General features: G+C 38.5%; 1 long non-coding RNA gene across 1 annotated transcript in view; it reads left to right on the top strand.

Moving 5' to 3' along the window:
- Positions 1-14,491, top strand: part of LOC123595733 — a 59,521-nt gene that overhangs the window by 26,356 nt on the left and 18,674 nt on the right. Inside the window, exon 6 of the long non-coding RNA XR_006711353.1 lies at positions 2,429-2,854. This is a non-coding gene — a long non-coding RNA (uncharacterized LOC123595733). The remainder of the gene's footprint in view (positions 1-2,428; positions 2,855-14,491) is intronic.

Genomic DNA, 14,491 nt, shown 5'->3' with positions numbered 1-14,491 from the left:
CAATACTTCCAATTCTAATCCACCACAAATTTCATTCTAGTTTTCTTCCTTTCTATACTTTTTTTTTTTTTTTTTTTTTTAGAGAGAGCACACACATGAGCAGAGAAGGGGGCAGAGGGAGAGAGGGGATTTTAAGCAGGCCCCACACTCAACACAGAGCCCAACATGGGCTTGATCCCACGACCCTGGGGTCATGACCTAAGTCAAAATCAAGAGTCAGATGCTCAATGAACTGAGCCACCCAGGCGCCTCTCTTCATTTCTATACTTTTAATCCATTCTCCAATTGTGGGAACCTGGCCCTTGTTATCCTTAACATTTTATCAATATTCCTGAATATAATCAATCTCCCATTACCTCCACTGTCCTCCCCCCCACCCCCACCCCATGCAGATACCCTTCTCATCTCACTTCTATACAAATACTTTATTCCAGGCTCTGTACTCTCAGTATCAAAGCCCTCTCATGCCATTTGGGCTCTCAAGTGCACTGAGCCGCCCTGGCATGAATGCCCTTTATCGTCTATTCAGGTTCTGACTCTCCACACCAGGATGCTCCCATGTGTGGTTGCCTTCCTTCCTTTTTTGGGCTCCAGCACCCAATTCTGAATCATCCCCATGCATGGATATTCCCCTAGTTTCTCTGGGTTCTAACCTTTCACATTTGGCCACCCCTGAGTAGAGGTCCTTCTCATCCTATTCAGGCTCTGATGTCCCATGCTTGTGAGTCATTTTTTTTTAAAACATTCTTATGACTCACCTGAAGTACTTGTGAGATCTTATGTATAAAAGAAACAGAGGTAAGCTTGAGATAAGCTTTTGTACCAAGTACCAGGTTTAAAAGCAACAAGTGTAGCAAATAAACAAAAAATTAAAAATAAGTTGTACACCTGAAGTCAACTATACTCAAAAAAAATAATTACAAAAAAAAAAAAGCAACAAGGGTAGCATGTTAAAAATCAAGTGACCAACGGAAAAAATGAATAAATTGGACTTCAAAAATTTTAAATTTGTGCTTCAAAGGACACTATCAAGAAAGTGAAAAGACAATTGCTTATATATAATATATAAGCTTTATATATATATATATATATATGTATATATGTGTGTGTGTGTGTGTGTGTGTGTATTTAATAGACCTTCTTCCAGTGAAGATGTACAAATGGCCAACAAGCATATGAAAAGATGCTCAACATCATTAGCCATTAGGGAAATACAAATCAAAACCATGAGATACCACGTAACACCTACTAGTACAGCTGTAATATTTTAAAAGACAGATAATAAAAAGATCACGCTAAGGTGTGGAGATATTGGAACTTCGGTGAAAGTGATACAGCTACTTAGCAAAATAGTCGGGCAGTTCCTCAAAAAGTTACACAGTGTTACTATTTGACCCAACAATTCCACCCTTGAATATATACCCAAGAGAAATGAAAATATATTTCCACCTAAAAACAGTCCCCAAAGCTAGAAACAATCCAAAAATCCATCAATGAGTGAGTGGGTGATATATCTATATCTGAAATATGATATATCTATACAATGGAATAGTATTCCATCGTATACTATTGAATGCTATTCAACCATAAAAAAGAAGTACAAATACATGTAACAACATGGATGTACCTTAAAACATTATGCTAAATGAAAGATGCCAGTCACAAAAGATCACATATTATATTATTTTATTTATATTAAATGTCCAGAACTATAGAGACAAAAAATAGTTAGTGGTTGCCTAAGGCTGGTGGGGATGGGGGAATTGAGGGGAGAGGGAATGATAGCTAAAGGATGTAGAGTTTCTACATGTATGTAGGGCACTTGGGTAGCTCAGTTGTTTAAGCGTGGACTCTGGATTTTGGCTCATGTTATGATATCACGGTTTGTGAGATCGAGCCCCACGTCAGGCTCTGCACTGACAGCACGGAGCCTGCTTGGGATTCTCTCTACCCCTCTCTCTCTGTCTCTACCCCACTCACACTCTCTCAAAAATAAATAAATAAACTTAAAAAAATAATAAAATAAAATTGATGGTGATAATGGTCGCACAACTCTGTAAATTACAAAAACTATTGAATTGTGCATTGTAAATGAGTGAATTGTATGGTATGAACTATATCTGAATAAAGTCATTAAAAAAAAAAGTTCTCTGTCTGATCAGGAGATGAGGAAGAGGCTTTACCAACTTGCAAGTTACTCTTCTTACACAACCCTATCTCTCATATACCCAGCCGTCCTTGAATTCAAGTCAGGGCCCTCCCCAGGGGCTAATCACCAGGTCTCTGCAATGGTCTCTGGTTCCTGCAATGTTTTTGTATATATTTTCTTGTCAAAATGAACAATAAAGACAAAAGAAAAGGAAAAGATATAATAAATATCTATTCTTTTTCTCTACCACAAACTTCTTCTTCTCCTTTTTTATTTCAGAGCCCTGTATTTCCTTGGGAAACTACCCCACCCCACTTTTAGTACTCATTGTTTGGGTGCACCTGACCACGCCCCAAGTTCAAGAAATGATCATATGCTATTGGCTTACACTGATCAACATAAGTACCACCATAAGTAGCAATGATTCTGGCTACGGTGATTGGCGCAAGGATGAAAGAAGGAATCAAGTTAACCCAAACAGCATATATCCCAGAACCTTTGGGAGAGTTTATAGCAAAAGAAGTGTTTTCCATCTTGGGACTGTGAAGACATAAGCCTGAAACTCCTGGGAACAGATGGGGCACACCTGACCCAATGAACAGAACAAGGAGATGGAGCAAGACAGCTTCCTAAAACCTATTCCGAGCATCTGAATTCAGCCATGCTAGATGTTACATCTACTCATGGATTTTAAATCTACAAGAGGTAATAATTCCCCCTCCTCTCTTTGTTTTGCTGTTTTGTCTGATCCTGTTTGGATTGAGGTATCTATAATGTGTGAAAGAAAGAATACTCCCAGATACAGACATTTACCAAAGTCAACTATAATAGGAAGGAGGATGTCCAAGTGGAAGAAACTGAGTAATGGGAGGTTGAGCTCTATATTTATTTCATAACAGGTTTTATCTTTTTTTGACCATCCACTTTATGGAGCTGAGAATACTAAGGCTCATGGTCACACTTAGTTAATGAAAGAACTATGACTTAAACTCAGGTCTTCTGACTACAAACTCAATTCCCTTTATAACACTCTGCCACAAAATTACTACACATAACTACATAATACAAAGCAATGTATATGTGTATACATTTATACATTTATACCCACTTCTGCTATCTCCTCCAAACTCTGAGACAGCAGTATAAGGGAGAGTTGGATAGGAGTCTGTCAATGGTAACCTCCCAAATATCTTCTATGTGATCCTTCCATCCCCACTGTCACTGTCTGTGGTTAGCTCCCACCTCCCAAGTTCCTTGCTGAAAAAAATTGTACATTTTCTTCTATTAATACATATTTTCATCTTTCACATTTATGCTCTTAAATAATCTTTAGTTTACCTCTGTACATAATGTTAGGAAGAGATCCAGTTTTATTGTTTCCATATGGCAACTTAGTTTCTTATCTATTTCTGTGTTAACAACATCCAGTATTTCTTATTGCATCTTTGTAATATGCCCTAATATCTGATAAAGCAAGACCTACTTTTTATTCTACTTTTCTAAGGTTGACTTAGCTATTTATGGACTTTTACTCTTCTCTGTGAGTAAGTTAACAAATTCCTTAAAATTTTCGACTACAATTTTGATGGAATCTACATTGAATTTATTGATTAATTTGGGAAAGTTAGTATCTTTTTAATAAGTTATCCCAGGAGCACCTGGGGTGGCTCAGTGAGTTAAGTGTCTGACTCTTGGTTTTGGCTCAGGTCATGATCTCATGGTTTGTGAATTTGAGCCCCTCATCAGATTCGCTGCTGTCAGCTCAGAGCCCACTTTGAATCCTCTGTTCCCCTGTCTGTCTGCCCCCCCCAACTCATGGTCTCTCAAAAAATTAAAATAATAATAATAATAATATTATTATTATTATCCCACCCAAATGCATGGAATATCTTCTCACTTGTTCAGATCATCCTCTGGTCCTAGGTCATTTATTACAGTTTGACATTTTTCTCCATAAGTATATTGCTGCTAAATTAAATGGTGTCTTTTCTTAAATTGTATCTTCTAGTTTACTGTTTTTGATGTAGAGAAATGAAACTAATTTGTGTATGCTGTGTTGGTATCAGAAACATTGTTCAACTCTATTATTCTAAGTTCATAATTTGATTCTGTTGGTTTTTCTCTATAGATGATTATATTATCTGGAAAAATATTACAGTTTTATCTCTTATATCCCATCAGCTTTTTTTTTCTTTCCTAATACCATTGATCAAGACAGTAATATCATCAGTAATATTGGACAGTGTTTTCTTTTTCCTGATCTCAAAGGAATATATTTAAGATTTCTCCATTTGTTTTCATGTTCACTGTTAAGTAATTATATACCACACATTAAATTAATTATACTTTAAAACTTGGGTAGAAATTGGAATGCCTGCCTGGCTCATTTGGGAGAGCATGTAACTCTTGATTTCAGGGTTATGAGTTCAAGCCCTGTGTTGGTATAGAGATTACTTTAAAAAAAAAAAACAACAACTTTGGGTAGAAATTATCTGTATAACCATGTAGGCCTTCAGACTTTGTTATGTTTTGTTTAATCCTTATCGATCTTTTCCAGTTCCCACTTTCTTCTTGCATTATTTTTGCAGTTTTGTGTTTCTTGGGTTTTGTCCATTTCATTTAGTCTACATTTATTTTATTTTAAGTTTATTTATTCATTTTGAGGAGGGGGTGAGAGAGAACCAGTGGGAGAGGTCAGAGAGAGGGAGACAGAGGATCTGGAGTGGGCTCTATGCTAACAGCAGAGAGCCTGAAGCAGGGCTGCAACTCATGAAACATGAGATCATGACCTGAGCCAAAGCTGGACGCTTAACTGACTAAGCCCTTCATTTAGGTTTTAAAATGTATTTACCTACAGGAGTGCTTGGGTGGCTCAGTTGGTTAAGCATCTGACTTTTGAATTTGGCTCAGGTCATCTCTTCCTCTTTCTCTACCCCTCCCCCATTAACACTCTCTCTCTCAAAAATAAATAAATAAGAACTTAAAAAAATGTATTTATATATACTTATTCATAATATTATTTTTATTAAGTTTTCATTTCTGTTGAGACTGTGGTTAGTTTCCCCCTTTTCATATTCTATTCTCTCTCTCTCTCTCTCTCTCTCTCTCTCAATCTTGCCAGGGATTTTCATCTCATCTAATATTTCATTAGTATTTTCTATCTTTTAAGAAATATTATCGGTTTTATTTATTTTCTTATTATTTGCTTCCTTCTTGTTTCTTAGAGATTACTGTTTTTCACATACCATAATTACTTAGCTGCTTTGTTTTAAAACTATCTTGTTTCTTAATAAATATATGTAAATTATCATTTATTTCTCTAAGAATTGCCTTATCTGTGATCCAAAAGTGCTTACATGTAGTATTTTCATTATCATTTTTTTTTAATTTTTTAATGTTTGTTTATTTTTGAGAGAGAGACAGACAGACAGACAGAGCACAAACATGGGAGGGGCAGAGAGAGAGACACACACACAGAATCTGAAGCAGGCTCCAGGCTCTGAGCTTCAGCACAGAACCCAACATGGGGCTCGAACTCAAGGACCATGAGATCATGACCTGAGCCACAGTCAGACGCTCAACCGACTGAGCCACCCAGGTGCCCCTCATTATCATTTATTTCTAAGTACTAATTTACTCTGCACTTCCCTTTTTAACATAAAGATTATTTAGAAATATGTAACTTAATTTTCAAATATGTGAAATCATATCCTTTTGTAATTAAATTTTAACTTCATTGCAATATGCTTAGGCAAAACTCCACTCAGAAATCACCCTAATGGGCAATGGGGAAAGGAAATGCTCACAATAGGATTGTCTACTGTACTGAACTGAATAGTGTCCTATCCCTAAATACATGTCCACCCAGAACCTATGAATGTGACCTTATTTGGAAATAGCATCATTGCAGATGTAATCAAGTTAAGATGAGGTCATACTGGACTAAGGTAGACCCTAACCCAGTAACTGGTGTCCTTATAAGAAGAGGGAAATTTGGACACGAATACACAGAGAAAATGCCATGTGACTGCAGAGGCAAAGATTGGGGTGATACATTTGTAAGTCAAGGAACACCAAGGAGTCCCAGCAGCCATCAGAAGCTAGGAAGAGGAGAGAAACAATCAGTCCCTAGAGCCTTCAGAGAGAGCATGGCCCTATTAACACTTAGATTTCAGACTTTTAGCCTCCAGAACTATGAGACAATAAACTTTTGTTGTTCTAAGCCACCTCATTTGTCACTTAGAAATGAGGAAACTAATATATATGCCTTGTCTGATGTGAGAAGACAGATTATCTACCTACCCTTATTCATGTGTGGTTGCTAACAATTTGATTGGATGGTTAGGGCTAAGTACACAGATTGAAAAAAAGTATGGAGAAGAAGAATGTTGGTGGTCTTCCTGGAAAGGACACAGAGTGCGAATATATTTTTGTCTGTGTGAATGATCACCAAAAGAGATTCACTACAGAGGAGGCTCTTAATAATCAAGTGGACAAAATGGCATGTTCTGTGGATGTCAGACAACCTCTTTCCCCAGACACCCGGTGCTTTTTCAATGGGCCCATGAATAAAGACTATGGCAGGGATGGAAGCTAGCCATAGACTCTGCTACATGGACTTCTCATTACCAAGGCTGACCTGGCTAATGCTACTGCTGAGTGCCTTATCTGCCAACAGCAGAGACCAGCACTGGCCCCCTGATAAGGCACCATTGCCCAGCCACCTGGTAGTCAGTTGATTACATTGGAATCCTTCCATTGTTGAGAGGGCAGAAGATCTTCCTCACTATAATAGACACATATTCTGGGTATAGATGTCTTCTCTATCCATAATTCTGTCAGGACCTCCATCAATAGACTCATAGAATGTCTTATTCACCATTATGGTATTCTGCACAGCACTGCATCTGATCGAGAAACTCATTTCATACCAATAGGAATACAGCAGTGAACTTAAGCCTATAGAACTAAGTGGTCCTACCACATACTGCATCGTCCGTAAGTGGCTACTTTAACTTAACAGTGGAATTGCTTACTGAAAACTCAGTTATGGTACCAGATGTGAGACAACGTCTTCAGAGACAGGATTCTGTCTTGAAAAATGCAGTGCATACTTTGAATCAGAGGTCATTACATAGTGCTGTCTCCTCCACAGCCAGAATACGCGGATTTGGGAATCAAGGGATGTAGGTGGGAGTGGCTCCTCTCACTATTATATCACCTAATCTACTCACAAAATTTTTGCTTCCCATCCATGCAGCTCTGAGATTTGCTGTTTTTAAAGGTCTTCATTCCAGGGGCATGTGGTGGCTCAGTCAGTTAAGCAGTAGATTTCAGGTCATGATCTTGCAGTTCGTGGGTTCGAGCCCCGCATCAGGCTCTGTGCTGACAGCTCAGAGCCTGGAGCCTACTTCAGAGTCTGTGTCTCCCTCTCTGTCTCTCTGCCCCTCCCCTGCTCACAGTCTCTCTTTGTCTCTCAAAAAATGAATAAAAATGCTAAAAAAAAAAAAAAAAAAAAAAAAAGGTCTTTGTTCCAAAGGGAGGAATGCTTCCATCAGGGGACACAACAATGCATGCTCTAAATTGGAAGGTAAGGCTGCCAGCTGGCTCTCTTGGGCTTCTTATGTCACAAAACCAAAAGGCAGTAAAAGGAATCTCTCTACTGCTGGACTGATCCCAGTTACCAAGAGGGAATTTAGGTTGCTGCTAACCCATGAGTACAAGTAGGACTATATCCAGAACCCAGTGCATTTCCTGGGGCATCTCTTAGTACTTTCATGCCCAATAATAAGTGTTAATAAAAAAACATATTCAAAAAGGGAAGCAGCAGGAATATTGAGGACTGAGATGCTTTAAGGAAGGTAGGTTTAGGTCACTCCACTAGGAAATTGACCAGCTGAGCTTCTGGCTGAGAGCAAAGGAAATACAGAATAAATAGTGAAAGAAGGGGATTGTAAATATCAACTATGGCCTTGTGACCAGTTACAAAAACAAGGACTGTAGCAGTTTTGCATATTTCCTCATTTGTTGTGTACGTGCATTCATTTGTAAATATCAACCATTTTCTTTCTTCCATTATTTTTTTAAAGTTCAAAGAACTTTACAACAAACATCCATATATCCACACTTTGATACTTTAACATTCTACTAAACCTTTTATTATTTATTTATTTATTTATTTATTTATTTATTTATTTATTTATATTTTGAGAGAGAGACAGAGAGGAGCAGGGGAGGAGGGGCAGAGAGAGAAGGAGATGGAATCCCAAGCAAGCTCAAACTCACAGATCATGACTGAGCCAAAGTCAAGAGTCAGATGCTTAACCAACTGAGCCACCCAGGTGCCCCTCTTCTTCCATTATTATTTCATATATAAATTTTTGGAGGTTAACTTTGCACGTTACTCTTTAGTCTTTAGGTAATAGAATAGTAAAATTGTGACTGAACTTGAAAAGCAATTAACATAGTGTTAAAGTATAATTTTTTTAAAAGATTTTTTTTATTTTTAAGTAATCTCTACATCCAACATGGGGTTTGAACTCACCACCGCAAAATCAAGAGTTTCATGCTCCACCAACTAAGCTAGGCAGGGCCCCTAAAGTATAATTTTAAATTTTTTTATTTTTAAAATTGTGGTAAACTATGCATAACAAAATTTACCATTTTAACCGTTTTTGTTTTTTTTTTTAAATTTTTTTTTTCAACGTTTATTTATTTTTGGGACAGGGAGAGACAGAGCATGAACGGGGGAGGGGCAGAGAGAGAGGGAGACACAGAATCGGAAACAGGCTCCAGGCTCTGAGCCATCAGCCCAGAGCCTGACGCGGGGCTCGACTCCCGGACCGCAAGATCATGACCTGGCTGAAGTCGGACGCTTAACCGACTGTGCCACCCAGGCGCCCCCCATTTTAACCGTTTTTAAGTGTATGATTCGGTGGTATTGACTACATATACATTGTTGTACAACCATCACCACTGTCTTTCTCCAGAACTTTTTCATCTTCTCAAACTGACACACTGTGCCCATTAAATCATAACTCCCCATGTTCTCCCACCAGGCCTTGGCAACCGCCCTTCTACATTCTAACTCTATGAGTTTGGCTACCCTAGGACTGACTTATCTAAGATGCAATTTTTTTTGAAAGTTAATATAACCCTCATACAGATATAAAATGAAAAGGGATCAGACGTTTTGTTTCCCTCATTAATTAATGAGGAAGCCAATAAGATGTTACAACTAGATCAAAGGAGAATTCAAATAACCACACATATATAGGCAACAAGGAATGCTAGAATGAATTTACAAAAAGATACAAAATGGTCTAATCACTAGGAAATAATCAATTGCATTCCACTGACACAATTACTTTCCATTTCTATGGGCCAAGTCATTTTCATTATTGTTAGTTTTCTTCAACCCATAAAATAGTAAAAAACCCGAAAAAGCAATGAAAGAAAAATATATTTAGGAAGGGTGCTCAAGGCAGTATATTCAATAACTATACACAATGAACATGGATGAATAATGACAACACTGAATAGGGGAAAAAAACTGGGAGAGGCTTATTATCAATTTATTGCCTGTCAGCTCCAAAGTCACTTGGAGCTGGACCTTGTAAACAATTCGTTTGCTAGCAGGTGTAATGTTAGGCCTTACAGCAGAGGGCACTGGAGGGACACTGCAAGACATAGCAGAGAAGGTGGCTTCTCTTCTTAGATCTTCCTGTGATGTCTCTTGTGAAGACCCAGTGGCACATTTCACCACCACCCTAAATGAATGGCTTCCAGTTGACCACCCCTGGCATATAGGCATATAGGCTACCCCCCAGTTCTGGGCTGCAGCACTCCACTGAACTTTTCTTTAGACTATAGCCTTACCCTCTCCAAGGAGGTTTGAATCTCAGCCTCACCTGGGGGATAGAATCTGTTCCAAGTTTCTTTTTCTCTTGGATATTCTCCCTCAAGCTTAGAAGTAATAGTGTTGTTTACATTTGCTATTCCGTAGAGTTAACTTTTACCTCTGTTAATAGTTAACCACCTTTTATTAGTTCATGACTGTTACATTAAATATTCCCTGATAAATTATAGGTGTGGTTTCTGTATCCAGACTGATACAAACATAACCTTATTTATTTTCTTCCTATTCATTTCCTAAACTTGTCACATCTGTATTATTATCCTAATAAATATATATTGGCATGCTCTCCTTTCCCTTTCATATCCTCTCAAAGCATCTGTTATACTAATAATATCTAGGATTTTAGTTCTGCAATGTAATGGATATTTTTTGTCTTTTTTCTTTGGTTCCAGTTGCTTTTTCTTTTTTAAGGCTACAACAAACCTCTGATATCTCTTAGAGCACATCAGGATTTTCCATTTTTCTTCTCATTTTTGTACTTCCTCAAAAATGTTTTCAGTGTGAGTCTTCGTGTGGCAAGTTTTCTGAGAACTTGTATACTTGAGGCTGAATATCACTTTTCCTATGTCTTTATATTTGAAAGACAATTTGGTTGAATACAAGATTTTGGCTCAAGTTTTTTTCAGTACTTAACATATATTGCTCCTTTGCCTCCCTGCAGCCAGTATGCTGTTGAGAAGACTAATAGTAGTATGATTCTTATTCCTTTGTAGATTGTATGTTCTTTCTAGAAAGTTTCAGATTTTTTCTTTATCTCTAGTACTCTTTCACTATAACCTGTCTAGGTCTGATTTTTCCTTATCTCTTCTCTTTGACATTTTATGATCTGAAATCATTCATTTTTCATTAGTTGTGAGAAATTTAACTATTATTTCTTCAAATGTATCCTCCTCTTCTTCTTTAAAATTTTGTCTTTTGAGACTCCTCTTACAAAGATGCTGACTGTACTATTTCTATTCTCCACATCTCTTTGCTATGTTTTATTCATTATCATTTCTTGCTAGCTTTTCCATTTGTTTGATGTGAGTTTCTATAGGAGAGATCAGCAAACTACAGCCCATGGGCTAAATCCAGCTTGTCATCTGTTTTTGTAAATAAAGTTTCATTGGAATAGTTATATTCATTCATTTATGTATGATCTATGGTTGCTTTTGTGCTACCATGGAAGAGTTGAGTAGTTGCAACAGAGATGGTGTGATCCACAAAGTTTAAACATTTAAAATACTTGCCATCTGGCCCTCACAGAAAAACTTTGTCAATCCCTACTCTACAAGATAGTAACAATTTTCTTCTTCTTTCTATCCTGAAGGCCTAGAATGTGCCTTGTCCAGGTTTGTTGAATCAATGAATAAATAAGCTTTTAAGGGCAAATATTATATCAATAGGTAGAACTGAGAGAGATATTATTTCAAAAGATGAAAAGATAGCATTCTAGCTAAAGAGAACAGAAATAGTATAAGCAAAGATATAGAAGTGAAAATCAAGGGTAGATTTCAGTAGAGCAAAATATTTAGCAAAAGTGAGGCCAGAAAGATTGATTAAGAACTATTTTGGGAAGCTTGGGGTCTAGAAGGGGGAGTTGGTGCTTAGTTCTCTTTGCAACTGCCAGATATGTCACATGACCAGAGATAAGCTTAAGGAGGACTCATGTATCAGCCCTGTGAGAACAGACTAGAGATAGAAGACAGAGGAGGGATGGAGAACAGTCCAGAGCTACTGGAATAGTGAAATACAAAGGAGTGAGCTCCTTTGTATGGTGTTATGGTGATGTAAGTTCAGAGAGATGATGCAGCCCAATAGAGTCGCTATACTTGGTCTACATCTCAGCCCCACAGTATCCTAACTGTGGGATACTAAGCAAGTTGCACAGTCTTTTCTGAATTTCAGTCTATTTGTCTGTAAAACATGGTGATTCAGTGAGGATCCAATTAGAAAAATAACATGCATGCCAGGTAATTTAATAGAATTTAATAAGGGAACTAGTTACAGGTACATACTGAAGAGCTGAAAGACCAAATGGGAAGGCAAGGTCATCCAGGGATTAAGCAATTGCAGAAAGCAATGACCACTTCCAAGGCTGGGACTAAGAGAAGAGAGTGTTACCAGAGCCCAGGGGGCAGAGCTGCTGATCCGGATGTGTGGGAACTAGAGCTAAAGAGGAGGTGCAGCCACTGGGTCACAGCTGTGCCCAAAGCAGAGAGAGAAGAGGAATGCTCTGGAGTCTCCTCTCTCCCTGTCCTGCAGTCTTTTCCCACTGACATCTATTGGCCAAACCTAGACAGAATCAATTTCCCAGCAAAGAAACTGGGAAAGGTGATTTGCAAGAAACAACCCCCTGAGATTCACAGCAGAGTGGAGGAAGAGCAGGGGCTGGATTTGAAGCAAACAATCAATCAAGCAGCACACATGGATATATCACTGGGGATTACTGTGAACACCTCAACTGAGATCACACCGCATAGTATGCAATCAGTAAATGATCAAGTGCTGTTTTTTTTTTCTTACCCTTTCTTACATCTCTATCCTTATCTTTTGCCATTTCCCTCCTAATTTTGGACATATTGAAGTATTTCTAGTTTCTAAAATTCACCAATTCACCATGAGCTATCACTTTTTGGGACTTGTATTTAGCTCCCTCTGCCCACACAGCATTGTGCCCTTTCCTGATGACTCACATTTCCCCCAACTCCCTCTTTCCCTTTGTTATCATCCTAGGTTCTGCGTCTAGCAGGACGTCTTCCTTGAGTCCATCACTGTTTGTTAAATGCCCCATCGATGCTCTGAGAGCATCCTCTACACACCTATCTCATAGCACCAGGCAGACCATCTGACAATGAATCTCTGTCTTTGTTTTCTACTGCCTTTTCTACTGCTGCATAACGAATTACCACAAACTTCTCAGTCTAAAACAACACACATTTACTACCTCACAGTTTCAGTAAGTCGGAAGGCCAGCATCTTTACCTGCGCCCTCTGCACGGGATCTTACCAGACTGAAATCAAGGTGTTGGCCAGCTGTATCCTCATCTGCAGGCTTGACCAAGAAAAGATCCATTTCCAAGTTCCCTTGGCAGAATTCATTTCCTTGCAGTTGTATGACCAGCCTTCCTATTTTATTGCCAGCTGGTGGCCAAAGACCACTCTCAGTTCCTGGAGACACTTTCAGGTCCTTGTTAGATGGCCCTCTCTACAACATGGTAATTTGCTTCTTCAGAACCAACAGGAGAGCTTCTGCTGTAGCTTCAAATATCTCTGCTTTCCTCTTCTTTGGCCCCTAGATCCTCTTTTTCAAAAGAGCTCACCTGATTAGGTTGGGTTCACCTACACTCAAGGATAGAAAAATTAAATAACAAATACACACCAGGACTGGGAATCTTGGGGGCCATCATAGAATTCTGCCTTCCGTACTGTCCTTCTGGATGTAAACTGTCCCGAGACAAGGCTAGTCTCTTATTTGTCGTTATATCTCAGAATCGAACTGTTAGTACCTGACACTTAGTAGCTATTCAATGAAAGAATGAAGAAATACAAGAAAAAAAGGGGAAGGGAACTTGTAGGGGAGGGAGATCTTAAATGGAAAGTAAGTATGACTTGGTAGATAACGGACATTTGAACCTGAATCCTGGGCCTATAATGGCACCATTAACAAAAGTTGAAAACTTAGGAGGAATAGGGTTGGGTGGGTTGTGGAAGAATGGGTGGACAGAATGAAATACTATGTATTTCATTCTATGTATTTCATTCTTCATATTCTGAGTTGGTTTTGCCTGTGGCACAACCATGTGGAAATTTCCTGCGAACAAATGAGGATGATAGTGTGTAACTTAGAAGAGAGATATGGGTTGAGAATACTATGAATTACAGTATTTAGTACTGAGTGCTTGAAGTAGTACCATAGTTTGTAGGGTACTCTTACTGCCAATCCTGCTCCCATGGGGACACCATAATTTGGCTCTTGTATTCTGGCTCTGACTTTTTTCTTTTTCTTTTTTTTTTAATGTTTATTTATTTATCTTGAGAGAGAGTGCATGAGTGAGGGAGGGGTAGAGAGAGAAGGAGAGGGAGAGTCCCAAGCAGGCTCCACGCTGTTACTGAGCAGCCCAATGTGGGGCTCAATCTCATGAACTGTGAGATCATGACCTGAGCCAAAATCAAGAGTTGGACACTTCAAGGACTGAGTCACCCAGGCACCCCTGGCTTCTGACTCTTATTTCTTTCCATTTTCTACTTCCCAACTATTTGATTTTCCCATAATTACTCAGATTTTCTTATCCTCTTCCTATACCCTCCAGATATAACCCTCCAGATATAATCGTCAGAATAAAAATCCATTGCCAACTCTCTTGGTCCTGCTGATGTGAATTTAACTGTAATAGACATTAGTTGAGATATTTATACTGATCTAATTCTGTGTATAGTGGTAA

The sequence above is a fragment of the Leopardus geoffroyi genome, chromosome B1 (genome assembly GCF_018350155.1).
Source record: "Leopardus geoffroyi isolate Oge1 chromosome B1, O.geoffroyi_Oge1_pat1.0, whole genome shotgun sequence".
NCBI classification, from domain to species: Eukaryota; Metazoa; Chordata; class Mammalia; order Carnivora; family Felidae; genus Leopardus; species Leopardus geoffroyi.
Note: the sequence above shows the minus strand (reverse complement) of the source record. Positions and strands in the feature narration are given on the sequence as shown.